At 43.0% G+C, this 12,221-nt stretch overlaps 1 pseudogene across 1 annotated transcript in view; it reads left to right on the top strand.

Annotated features, from left to right (window-relative positions):
• The first annotated feature begins 1,971 nt into the window (after window positions 1-1,971).
• The window catches only part of LOC147123612 (elongation factor 2-like), a 35,226-nt pseudogene continuing 24,976 nt past the window's right edge, over window positions 1,972-12,221 (top strand). The window contains exons 1-7 of the transcript XR_015073476.1: window positions 1,972-2,016; window positions 4,035-4,241; window positions 5,178-5,238; window positions 5,929-6,048; window positions 6,511-6,722; window positions 7,119-7,297; window positions 8,436-8,541. The product of XR_015073476.1 is annotated as an elongation factor 2-like (transcript). The remainder of the gene's footprint in view (window positions 2,017-4,034; window positions 4,242-5,177; window positions 5,239-5,928; window positions 6,049-6,510; window positions 6,723-7,118; window positions 7,298-8,435; window positions 8,542-12,221) is intronic.

The raw sequence follows: 12,221 nt of genomic DNA, 5'->3' as shown, positions 1-12,221 counted from the left end.
ACAAGGACTTCAGTCTTGTGATCTAAAGAGAATCTGGACACACATTCATCGTTTCAGTTGCTCACCATCTTACCATCCCGTAAATAAAATTTGCATTATTTTCTTTTGTCCAGACCTAGGATGTTTGGTTCACAGCTGGGTATCTCCTCCCGTAGTTCTTTTCCATATGGAGATCTGCCTGAATTACCACCTTGAAGAAATAACTTCTCAAGTGGATGATGTAAAGCACTGCAACGTGGTGTGCCTAGACTTCCAAAAAATCACATTAAGTTCTGCACAAAACTAGTTAAGTCCTTTAGTAATGGAGATTCAGGGTAGATCTTGGGAATGGATAAGAAATTGACTGAAGTGTAGAAAATAGCTGGTACTTGTGAAAGGAATTATATTGTAACGGGGGAAATTGTTGAGCGTGGTGCCTCAGGATTGGTACAGGTAGACTACCCTTTATCCGGACTTCCGAAAACCGAAACCCTCTAAAAACCGAAGGTTTTTTCGGTCAGCGTAAGTCGTGCGCGCGACCCCCCGCGGACCCCCGCCGGCGCCGACCACCCCCCCCCCCCCCCCCCGCGCGGACCCCCGCCGACCCCGACCATAAGTCGGCGGGGGGTCGTGCGCACGACCCCCTGCCGACCCACCTTCCGAAATCCGAAATTCTCCGAAAACCGAAACACGGCTGGTCCCGAGGTTTTCGGATAAAGGATAGTCTACCTGTATTGGGATTACAATGTTTCTAATTTACACTGATTCATAAACTCAAAGCTCATTGATTTCAAACTATGGTGTGGAGATGCCGGTGTTGGACTGGGGTGGACAAATGTAAGAAATCACAACACCAGGTTATAGTCCAACAGCTTTATTTGAAATCACAAGCTTTCGGAGCGCTGCTCCTTCGTCAGGTGACAAAGGAGCAGCGCTCCGAAAGCTTGTAATTTCAAATAAAGCTGTTGGACTATAACCTGGTGTTGTGTGATTTCTTATGATTTCAAACTAGGCAGCAGCTTGAAAAATACAAATGAGTTGGGCAAAATTAGTATGTGGAAAAACAATAAAAAATTAAATTTGATATGAACAAAGATACGGTATTATACATAAAGATAAAAATATGACATGTACTCCATGAATAGAGAGAGAGGGGTAAAGATCTTGGTAGATCTGATGTTCAACCACTTCAGAGCAGCAATCAACAAATCCACTAGCATGCTTGGTTTGCTACTGTCACCAGGAGGTCGATTTAACGACAAGCTCAGTGTCCTTTTGAGACGACATTAGTTGTGATCTAAGATCACGTAACGGGGTGGGCCGCGAGAAGGCTGTCATCATGAGAATTATCACCGGTACGCTTTTATCGACACCAACACCATGGCTGCCCGTGCTTGCAAACTTCGCACTACCACACTTGTGCCGCGAATATGCAGTCTCCAACGACATGCTAATCCAGGCCAACTTGAACAGCCTACCATCAACCCGTCTCAAATCTAGAAGGCCATTTTGGACCGTCGCCGAAGCCCTTCAGCGAGCTCCCCTCAGCCTTGATGACCGATGGGGAAATGCTTGGAAGAACTGTGACAAAGGGAATGGATTCCTTATAGAGAACCCCACAGTACAACCTGAAGGATCAAACCTTCCTCACAAACAGTGGACAATCATCAACTGCCTCAGAACTGGTCATGGTGGCTGCTGCCGCCTTCTCTGTAGATGGAAGATTAAAGCATCCCTATCATGCTCCTAATCAGACCCTGGAGCACATCATTGAGCACTGCCCTCGGGAAATTTGCAGGCAGCCGACAAGATATCCATATTTCTGCGGATGACGTTACTAAGAGGCAGTATATAGACGAGGAAGTGGCCAAGGACAGATCATTGGGAGATTCCAGACGTGACGGTACAATGCTCTGGCTACGATTTGGTAGGCAAAAGTGATGGCAGTCCTACTGAGCTGGATAATGGAGAGACTTGGAGGAGGAGGATGGTATGGTCAACCATATTGAAGAGAACAAGAAAGGAAAATGCACCATGGTAACAGTCTCAGAGGATGTCATTTGTGGCTTTGATTAATGTCATTTCAGTGCTCTGGCAAAGACAAAAACCTGATTGGAGAGTTCAGGTATGGAGTGCAGGAAAGATGGGCATGGATTTGGGAGGTGACTAAATGTTCAAGGACCTTGGATATCAAAGGTGGGGGTGGGGGGGCGGTTTGGAGATGGAGTGGTAGTTTGCAAGGATGAGGGGATCAAGGATGGGATTTTTGAGAATTGGGGGTGATGATGGATGTTTTGAAAGGGAGGTGTGCAGTACCTGAGGTCAAGCTAGCATGGGGATTAGGAAGGGATGTTGGGTGGTCAGCAGTTTAGTGGGAATGGGATCAAGGAGCAGCAGGTGGGTCTCATGGACAAGATGACTTGAGGGAGGAAAACTAGTGAAGGTACGCGATCAGGGCTAGGGCACAGGAGAGCCTGGGGCGGTTTGGCTTGGTTGGGAAGGAGGAGGCAGCTGACTGGAATCTTCGTGACAAAGAAGAAAATAACTTGTATTTATATAGCGCCTTTCACAGCCTCAGGATGTCCCAGAGCACTTGATGGCCAATTGAGTACTTTTGAAGTATGGTTGCAATATAGGGAAATGCAGCAGCCAATTTGCATACAGCAAAGTCCTACAAACAACGAGATAAATGACCACAATCTGTTTTCAGTGATGTTGGTTGAGATAAATATTGGCTTGCGTGCCGGGAGAAATCCCTTTTACTCTTTGTTAAAGTGCCACAGGATCTTTAAAGCCCACTTGAGAGAGCAGGCAGGGCCTCGGTGTAACTGAAAGACAGCACCTCTAGCAGTGCAGCACTCCCTCTACTGCACAAAGTATCGGTCTTGATTACATGCTCAAGTCTCTGGAATGGAGCTTGAACACACAATCTTCTGAGTGCTACCACTGAGCCAAGACTGACCCCCTAGAACACAAAGAACTCAATGTGCAAGCCAGAGGAAGTCTTGCTCAAACTTCATAGTGCTCTGGTCAGACCGTACCTCGACTACTGTATCCAGTCTGGTCACCAGCATGCAAAGGAGACCTGCAAAGTGTTGGATGCGGTTTGGAGAAGGGGCACATGTCTGACCCCTAATGTCAAGTGAAGAAAGACTGGAGAAACTGAAAGGTGATCTTAGTAACTGGTATGAAAAAGGTAAATCTGGAATAGGTTCAAACTAAATTGTGAGAGTACAAGAGGACACCAGTTCAAATTAGGACTGTGTCAGGAAGGTTCTTCATACAAAAGAATAATGGTGTGGAATGGACTTCTTGGTAGAGCAGTGGAGACAAATCCCTGGAAACGTGTCTCAAAAAAATAAGATGCTGCAGTCGGAGTGTAGAGTCCTTCTGGATGGATAAACTAACATCTGCTAAATGGCCTCCCATGATTTTCTATTGTGATTTTTAAGTGAATTCTGAAAAAGTTCAAAGAAATAAAAATAGCTTTCGAAAGGCAAGAATAGTTCATTTATCAGTTGTCACTTGGGCTAACCTTCCTTTTCTTGGATATTCCTAGTAAGTTATTGGTGAATTCTGTTGCTGGTAGCATCTATTTAAAAAAAAAAAAAGTCTGGTCTTTAAGTGACAACTAAAGGAATGTTGTTGAGCATTGGTGTTTGAGTTGAAGCGAAGTATTCCAGGCTACCTGGAGGCTGATTCTGTTTCCCTGGCAGTCTAGGCAGAGCAGGGCGGGGGCGGCATTTAGTTGCAGCTTTGTTATGCTTTTCTTGTAAAGCCCACCTTGCGAAATCTTCTGGTAGTAAAATGGTTTTCTTTAAACAAATGTATAAATGTCTTTAAACACTGCTTTGTAATATTTAGGAACTATGACTTATATAACATAGTGGTACTTTTATAGTGGTAATTACAAAATGTGTGAACAGTCTGCCTACTTAGAAGGCAGTCCTATCCCCTTGTTTTATGTAAGGTTTGTTTGTCTATAAAAGCTAACTTAGATCACAAAGCCATTTAAAAATAATTCTTACACACTGGCATTCCATTTCCTTGTATAGGTGAACTTCACAGTGGATCAGATATGTACAATTATGGATGGAAAATCCAACATTAGGAATATGTCTAATTGCCCATGTCGATCATGGCAAATCCGCTTTAACTGACTCCTTGGTGTGCAAAGCAGGAATCATCGCTTCAGCCCGTGCAGGAGAAACGAGGTTTACAGGCACCCGCAAAGATGAACAAGAAAGGTGTATCAAGTCTACGTAAGTGTCACTGTGGCAGCCCTACACCCAGATCCAGGGAATTTATTATAGGGTAGGGCTGTAATCTGTGGAAGATAAGAAACTAATCTATATGTGAGACTAAGAATAAGTGACCTTGGTATAAATGTAGAAACGTGGGAAGTTACAGCATAGAAACAGACCATTTAGCCCATCAAGTCCATATCGATGTTCTCTCTATATGAGCCACCTAGTCAACACTTAGTGTATGGAACAAGCAACTGAAAATAGACAGCTATTTACTTTGAGTGTTTCAGCAATCTTGTCATTGCAGCTATTTATGCAAACTTCAGCGTTTACACCGACCTGATGGACTACAGTCTACTAAACCAGTCATTTTTTTGTACTAAAAAATTGAATTATCCAGTAATTTGAATGAAGTCATATAAATTACGCAACAAAGTAGGAATTTGGTGCTTGAATTGTCAAATAATTAATATAAAATTACCTTGAATTAAGAGGAGTAAACTAGTAAATTCTGATCAACTGAAATGATTGCTCTTTGCACTGTGTTCCTGGATCCAGGAGCTGGCTGGGGCTGTTTGTGAATTGTGCATGTGTGCAGTTGATTTATTTGCCCGTTTCTTTTTATGAAGTCACACACTCTTTTCCTGGCCAAGAGGGCAGACTGATGACCCACGGTGGCCAGCTACTGGGAAATATGGAACAGTTTCCCAAGGTGACTGTATCCTATTGCTCTTTCCCAGCAGTGACCTGGTTAAAATGAAGAAGATTTCGTGGGGAATTGTTGCCATAATGTGAAGTCTACTTGACCAACCAGCTCAATGTCAAGTTCTTAACACCTCATGTTTCCCATTAAATATTTCCAGGTGCTCCTGCTGTTTCATCTTTGTATATAGAGACAATCATAAGTACTTCCGAACCAGTTTCAATTTTTTTCTTGCTTTTTCCTTACAGGGCTATCTCTCTGTATTACGAGCTTTCAGAAAATGACTTGGCCTTCATCAAACAATGCAAGGCGCTGCTCACGATGCGGTCTCCTCTACATTGGGGAGACCAAACGCGCATTGGGTGACCGCTTTGCGGAACACCTCTGTTCAGTCCATAAGGGTGACCCCGAGCTTCCGGTCGCCTGTCATTTTAATTCACCGCTCCATTCCCACTCGGACCTCACCGTCCTTGGCCTCTTGCATTGTTCCACGGAAGCTCAACGTAAACTCGAGGAACAGCACCTCATCTTCCGATTAGGCACTTTGCAGCCTTCCGGACTCAATATCAAGTTCAACAATTTCAAATCATAACCTCGGCCCCTATTACATTTTTACTTATATTTTTTCCACCCCTTTGTTTTGGGTCTTCCCTTTCCCCCCCCCCCACTTTTTTTCTCTCTCCCACATGGCAGCTGTTTCTCATCCTGCCAGTACACTTCACACCTAATCTCGGCCGTCTTTTGTCTCCACTTGTCCTATTAGCATCTCGTCTGGTTTTGAATACCTCTTAATGTCTCTTTTACTTCTTTTGTTCTATCGCAGCCCTGCCTTCGATCTATTTTATTTCCTTTCCAGTTTTGAAAAAGGGTTTCGACCCGAAACGTCAACTCTAATTTCTCTCCACGGATGTTGCCTGGCCTGCTGAGTTTTTCCAGCATTTTCTGTTGTTATTTCGGATTTCCAGCATCTGCAGTATTTTGCTATCGTACCAATGCAAGGATGGTAATGGCTTCCTGATCAACCCGATTGATTCACCAGGGCATGTTGACTTTTCATCTGAAGTAACAGCTGCTCTCCAGTCACTGACGGTTCTCTTGTTGTGGTAGATTGTGTCTCAGGTAAAATTAGAGTTTGAGAGCTATGTGTTTTTACTTTTCAAAAAGTGGAGAAATTCTTGCTGTCTGATCATCCAGCCATCAATTAATTTCTCAGTGGTCACAGTTGGACTTTAGTCAATTTCAGCATTTTAAATGTTACTGCATTTCTTCCCTACTTTGAAATTCCACTGCAGCTTATTTAAAATGGTCATCATATATTTAATATGGTGGTCATGTACTTATTCTTGAGGGCAGAAGGTGTTGTTATTGATTGCCCAGATTGCACCCAATAATTAAATAATTTTGAAGGAGGAAAACAAAATGGCTGAAAAACCTAAGTTTTCCATCATTTAAAAAAAAAGTGAAACAATTAAATATCCTGCAGCACAAGCTTGTAATAAAACCCCAAAACATTAAAGAAAGATTTTTGTTTTGAAAGGGAGGGGGACCTGTTGAGTAATTGGATTGGACTTTATTTTTCAGGGGTGTGTGTACAGACTGGAACTGTGTTGCGTCAGGCCATCGCAGAGCGGATTATGCCTGTGCTGATGATGAACAAAATGGACCGTGCCCTCCTGGAGCTGCAGCTTGACCCTGAGGTCCCTTTCCAAACTTTCCAGCGTATTGTGGAGAATGTTAATGTCGTCATCTCCACATATGGAGAAGGCGAGACCGGGCCTATGAGCAATATTATGGTGAGCCATAGGTTTCCCGCAGTGTGTGAAATGTGTATTGTACAAAATTGGAATTGCTGGCTAGTTTTCAGTCACTGTTGTATATTGAGTTGCAATTCTTGCAGTGATCACTGACTTGTTTTGTTGTGCATCGAGCTCTAAAATACATCCATCCTTTTCGGTAATGGCAAATGCTAATTATGTCGTTTTTTAAAGAGTTAATGTGAATATAATTTGAGTTGGCTTGTTTCAATTTGTATTTTGAGAACAGGCTGCTTCATCCATCCTCACATTATTTAGATTATTTTATATACATTGCAGTTTTAAAAAGGTTTTTAAAAATATTTTAGTAAAAACTTAATTTTTTAAATATCTCTAGCTGTGTGATTCAGAACGCATTCCCTTCTGATTCCCTAGATTGATCCCATCATTGGTACCGTTGTGTTTGGGTCTGGTCTGCATGGCTGGGCTTTCACACTGAAGCAGTTTGCTGAGATGTGTGTTACCAAGTTTGCCAAAGCAGAAAAAACTCAACTGTTTGCAGCAGATCGTGCCAGGAAAATAGAAGACATGATGAAGAAACTGTGGGGAGATAGGTAAGCGCATAAAAAAAAATAAAAGGCTCAATTTTCTTTCCCCATGTCTCTGCGGGAGGCATTCACCACCATGTAGTTGCTTTCAACTTTGTCCTAGGCAGTTTCTGCTTGAAGATAGTTGTGCTAAAGATTTTGACTAGTCTCAAGTAAAGTACTAAGTACAGCAACTTGCACGTACTTAGTGCTTTTAATATAATGGCCCGGGATTTGCGGTCGGAGGCGTACCTCCAGAGTATGCCGTCGACCCTATTTATATTATTTAAAAAAAATAATAATCTACCTTCAGGCTCCCGGGCTTCAGAGATTTTGAGTCCTGGGCCTGCAGGCATACGCCTGCGTAAAGGCCCGCGGATCCCAAGGACGCAGGTGGTTCCAGCTGTACGGTTTTGTGGGCATTTGCTGGGCAGTAGTTCGGCAAATAGCCCAACTCTGCGCCTGCGAAAGTGATTGTTAGGTCGGTGCGGTAGATCTGTCAAGGCAAACCATGACGGATCGCAAGTTCCAGGTTTTCATGCATGCGCAAACCCGGAACTTGCGGGGCCTTTCTGATGGCTTACGACGGCGTACGCTGTGCGAGAGCGCAAAATCTGGGCCAGTATGTCCCCAAATACCCTCATAGGGTTCAAGAGCCGAATTGCCCAAGCTTTGGAGTCTCAGTATCGCATGCTTGCTGGAGAGAAGTTTGAGGGGAGCAGGGGAGGGGAAATGAGTGTTTCCTGCCTGTCTAGTTATTGGTGTGTTGAATGAGCACAGTGCCATTATTTGAAATAACTATTTTTGTAAATAATTGCCTCAAAACAACTGAGCTTGTTGAAGATCTTGTGGTGAATTTAGTAGTGTCAATAATTCTTGTAATTCTGTCGGGTATAATTCAGTTTCCCTTTTTAAGGCAAATGCTCATTAACATAGATCGAGTAATCCGCAGTAACCGTGTAATCTGGCACTTTCACAGAACATTATTGTTTTTTGGATGAGTTGGGCAGCAATGTCCCATGGCATTGGGGTGGCCAGAAATTGGTCGTTTTATTTGCAATATCTATAATTTTCTATGTCTTAGAGTTGGGGGAGGGGTCTAAACTGTCCATTACCAACTGCTGTGGTTTGCTCCGATGCCTATGAACTTTCCTTTTACTCCCAGGCTCTTTGACCCCGCTACAGGCAAATTCAGCAAGAGTCCAACAAATGCCGAAGGGAAGAAACTGCCCCGTACTTTCTGCCAGCTCATCCTGGATCCTATCTTCAAGGTGGGGTGTTTGTTGTTTTTATGCAAATTGAATAATGTTTACATTGTAATCTGACCTAGGGATTTGGGTGACATCACAAACTTTATATTGATTTTTACTTGGTTCTAAGAATTTCAAGAATGAATCCAAGATTCCATATAGAGAAAAGTGTTGTGCTATCGGCCCAATTTGTTTTGCCCCTGAAACTAATTTTTGCTTTAGCAGCCAATCTCAGCTGGGGCAGCACTGTGGCATTGTAGTGCCTTCAGGCCAAGAAGGGGAAAAATGAATCTGAGCTCGTATTCCCGGTTAATGTCTAGCGACCCCTAAAAGAAGCCTGCTGATGGTTACTATTCAGCCTGTTGCATGAACTATGCCCTCTTGGGTGAGGTACCAAAGGGATGCAGCCTCCTGTGGAATTGTACCCTGGCAGGAAATCAAAAGGATAACTTGTAAGGTGGTACAAGGCATGATCATCTACATGATGAGTTACTATGAGGAGACTGAGCAGTGCTTTGCTGGGTGGAAGGGAAAATCTGCACCTCATGGTAACTGGCATAAGAGTGATATTAGCAAAAGCATCTCACTCTTCTAATTTAGGAGACCTTTTCTACTTTCGGATAACCTTCTTCATTCAGCTACTTAAAACAATCAAGGCGATGTGTTGTCTAAGTGCACCTATTATCTTAAACGTGCCAGCCTTGACTTAGTGGGGTAGCACTGTGGCCTCTGAGTCAAGAAACCATTGTTTCAAGCCTCACTCCAGGACTGGAGCGCACAATGTTGGCTGACATGCCAATGCAGTACTGAGGGAAGGCTGCACTGTTGGAGGTGCCGTCATTTGGATGAGCTGTTAAATTGAGGTCCCATCTGCACTCTCGGGTGGATGTAAAAGATCACCTAGCACAATCGCTCTATTTCTTTCTCTCGTGAAAACACCTGGTACTGAAATTCAGAATATAATGGATAAGTTATTGTTTTCCAGGAGAAGGTAGTAGAGAAATTGGATAGGATAAAAATAGTTAGAGGAGATACTTTTAAAGGTTGACCGCGCTCAAAGTAGAAAAGTCGCCCGGTCCAGATGGGATGCATTCTAGGTTGCTGAGGGAAGTAAGAGTGAAAATTGTGGCGGCTCTGGCCGCAATCTTCCAATCCTCCTTAGCTATGGGAGTGATGCCAGAGGACTTGGAGGGTTGCATATGTTACAGCCTTGTTTAAAAAAGGGGAGAGGGATAAACCCTGCATCTACAGGCCAGTCAGCCTTTTGGTGGTGTTGGGGAATTAGATAAGGCATTTAATAAAGTATCAGATAATAAACATGTTGGCAAAATTAAAGCCCATGGGATTAAAGCGGCAGTGGCTACATGGATATGAAATTGGCTAAGGGACAGAAAGTGGTGAACAGTTGTTTTTCAGACTGGAGGGAAGTGTACAATGGTGTCCCCCAGGGGTCGGTGTTGGGACCTCTGCTCTTTTTGATATAGATTAAGGACCTGGACTTGGGTATGCAGGACATAATTTCAAAATTTGCAGATGACATGAAATTCAGAAATGTAGTAAACAGTGAGGAGAGTAACTGACTTCAGGAGGACATGGGCAGACACATGACAGATGAAATTTAATGTAGAGAAGTGTGAAATGATTCATTTTGGTAGGAAGAATGAGGAGAGGCAATATCAACTAAATGATACAATTTTAAAGGAGGCGTAAGAACAGAGACCTGTGGATGTACATGCACAAATCTTTGAAGGTGACAGGACAAGTTGAGAAGACTGTTTTTAAAAAAAAAAAAAAACATACGGGACCCTTGGCTTTATAAAGAGAGGGATAGGTCACAAAAGCAAGGAAGTTATGCTAAACCTTTATAAAACACTGGTTAGGCCCCAGCTGGAGTATTATGGCCAATCCTAAGGATTAAGGAAGGATGTCAAGGTCTTGGAGAGTGTGCAGAGGAGATTTACTGGAATGCTGCCATGGATGTGGGAGTTTTATGTGGAGAGACTAAAAATTTACACAGCAAGTTGTTATGATCTGGAATGCGCTGCCTGAAAGGGTGGTGGAAGCTGATTCAATAGTAACTTTCAAAAGGGAATTGAGCAGGGAGACAGAGGAAAGGGAAACGGGGATAAAAGCAAAAGATAGGAAGGAGAAAAACAAAAGTGGCAGTAAGAGAAATCAACGGTTTAAATCAAATGTGGCCACAGTAAATAATAATTCTAAGAGCGTTAAAAAAACAAGCCTGAAGGCTTTGTGTCTTAATGCGAGGAGCATTTGTAATAAGGTGGACGAATTGGCTGCGCAAATAGAGGTAAATGAATATGATTTGGTTGGGATTACGGAAACGTGGCTCAAGGATGGCCAAGACTGGGAACTCAACATCCAGGGGTATTCGATATTCAGGAAAGATAGGCAAAAAGGAAAGGGAGGTGGGGTAGCATTACTGGTTAAAGAAGGGATTAATACAATTGTAATGAAGGATATTAGCTCTGATGATGTGGAATCTGTATGGGTAGAATTGAGAAATACTAAGGGGAAAAAAACATTAGTGGGAGTGGTATATAGACCTCCAAACAGTAAGGCGGAGGTTGGGGATGGCATTAAAAGGGAAATTAAAGAAGCGTGCAATAAGGGCACAGCACTCATCATGGGTGACTTTAATCTACATATAGATTGGGCCAACCAAATTAGTAACAATACTGTGGAGGAGGAATTCCTGGAGTGTTTACGGGATGGTTTCCTGGACCAATATGTCGAGGAACCAACCAGAGATCAGGCCATCTTAAACTGGGTATTATGTAACGAGAAAGGATTAATTAGCAATCTTGTTGTACGAGGCCCCTTGGGTCGGAGCGATCATAATATGATCGAATTCTTCATTAAGATGGAGAATGAAGTAGTTGACTCGGAGACTAGGGTCCTCAATTTAAATAAAGGAAACTACGATGGTCTGAGGAGCGAGTTGGGTAGGATTGATTGGGGAATGGCACTCAAAGGGTTGACGGTGGATAGGCAATGGCAAACATTCAAAGACCGAATGGATGAGCTACAGAATTTGTTCATCCCAGTTTGGCATAAAAAAAAATCAAAAAAGGTGACTCAACCGTGGCTAACGAGGGAAATTAGGGATAGCATAAGATCCAAGGAGAGGACATATAATTTGGCCAGAAAAAGCAATAATCCTGAGGATTGGGAGCAGTTTAGGATTCAACAAAGGAGGACAAAGGGATTAATTAAGAAAAGGAAAATAGAATATGAGAGTAAGCTTGCAGGTAACATAAAAACTGACTAAAAGCTTTTATAGATGTGTGAAGAGAAAAAGATTGGTGAAGTCAAGCGTAGGTCCCTTGCAGTCAGAATCAGGGGAATTTATAATGGGAAACAGAGAAATGGCAGACCAACTACATTCATACTTTGGTTCTGTCTTCACAAAGGAGGACACAAATAACCTCCCAGAGATGCCGGGGAACATAGGGTCTGATGAAAGGGTGGAACTGAAAGAAATCAGTATCTGTAGGGAAATGGTGTTAGGAAAATTGATGGGACTGAAGGCCGATAAATCCCCAGGGCCTGATAATCTACATCCCAGGGTACTTAAGGAAGTGGCCCTAGAAATAGTAGATGCATTGCTGGTCATCTTCCAGAACTTGATAGACTCTGGAACAGTACCCATGGATTGGAGGGTAGCTAATGTTAGCCCACTA

Source organism: Somniosus microcephalus, chromosome 2 (assembly GCF_052327205.1).
Source record: "Somniosus microcephalus isolate GS21.2 chromosome 2, FLI_Smic_1.0, whole genome shotgun sequence".
NCBI classification, from domain to species: domain Eukaryota; kingdom Metazoa; phylum Chordata; class Chondrichthyes; order Squaliformes; family Somniosidae; genus Somniosus; species Somniosus microcephalus.
Note: the sequence above shows the minus strand (reverse complement) of the source record. Positions and strands in the feature narration are given on the sequence as shown.